Below are 1,396 nucleotides of genomic sequence, written 5' to 3'. Positions count from 1 at the left end.
CCAACTTTTTCACTCTCCTCTTTCACTTTCATCAAGAGGCTTTTTAGCTCCTCTTCACTTTCTGCCATAAGGGTGGTGTCATCTGCATATCTGAGGTTATTGATATTTCTCCTGGCAATCTTGATTCCAGCATGTGCTTCTTCCAGCCCAGCATTTCTTATGATGTACTCTGCATATAAGTTAAATAAGCAGGGTGACAATATACAGCCTTGACGTACTCCTTTTCCTATTTGGAACCAGTCTGTTGTTCCATGTCCAGTTCTAACTGTTGCTTCCTGACCTGCATACAGATTTCTCAAGAGGCAGGTTAGGTGGTCTGGGATTCCCATCTCTTTCAGAATTTTCCACAGTTGATTGTGATCCACACAGTCAAAGGCTTTGGCATAGTCAATAAAGCAGAAATAGATGTTTTTCTGGAACTCTCTTGCTTTTTCCATGATCCAGCAGATGTTGGCAATTTGATCTCTGGTTCCTCTGCCTTTTCTAAAACCAGCTTGAACATCTGGAAGTTCACGGTTCACATATTGCTGAAGTCTGGCTTGGAGAATTTCGAGCATTACTTTACTAGTGTGTGAGATGAGTGCAATTGTGCAGTAGTTTTTACCTAAGAAAAATAAAAACCTATGGCCACAAAAAGACTTGTACAAAAGTGTTCATAGCAGCTTTATTCATAAAATTGAAAAAAATGGGAGGTCAGGAGACAAATGCTCATCAGTAGGAGAATGAAAAAGTCACCAGTGGTCTATTCACACCCTGTGGACCTACAACTCAGCAAGAGAAAGAAATGGACTCCTGATACATGTAGGACATGGATGAACCTCAAAAACAGTTTGCTGAGTAAAAGGAACTTTGCATACAAAAAAGAGTACATATTGTACTTTTCCATTTGTATGAAACTTAACAACAAGCAAACCAAATACATGGAGAAAAGCTCAGAATAGAGGTTGTCTTTGAAGAGCAGAAGGTGAGGGCTGGAAGGGTACATGAGAGAATTTTCTGGAGTGATAATAATGTACTTCAATAAAAAGTTTGGGTCAAACAGATGAGTTTGTCAAAACTTAGGGAATTTACACTTAAGATTTGTGCAATTTCATCATATGTAAAGGTTATTGCAAAAGAAACAAAAATATTGAAGTCTAATCTAGCTAATGATATAATCACTGAGATATTTAGAGGAAAAGTATTGATGTCATTTACCTTGAAATGCATTTTAAAATAAGCGTAAAATGGACAGAAGACCTACATATACACTTCAAAGAATAGATACAGATGGCCAACAGGCACATGAAAAGATGCTCAACACTAATTGATAAAGAAATCCAAATCAAAACTACAATGAGGTACCACCTTACATGGGTCAGAATGGCCATCATTTTAAAAATCTATGAAGAACAAA

The sequence above is a fragment of the Budorcas taxicolor genome, chromosome 12 (genome assembly GCF_023091745.1).
Source record: "Budorcas taxicolor isolate Tak-1 chromosome 12, Takin1.1, whole genome shotgun sequence".
Classification (NCBI taxonomy): domain Eukaryota; kingdom Metazoa; phylum Chordata; class Mammalia; order Artiodactyla; family Bovidae; genus Budorcas; species Budorcas taxicolor.
Note: the sequence above shows the minus strand (reverse complement) of the source record.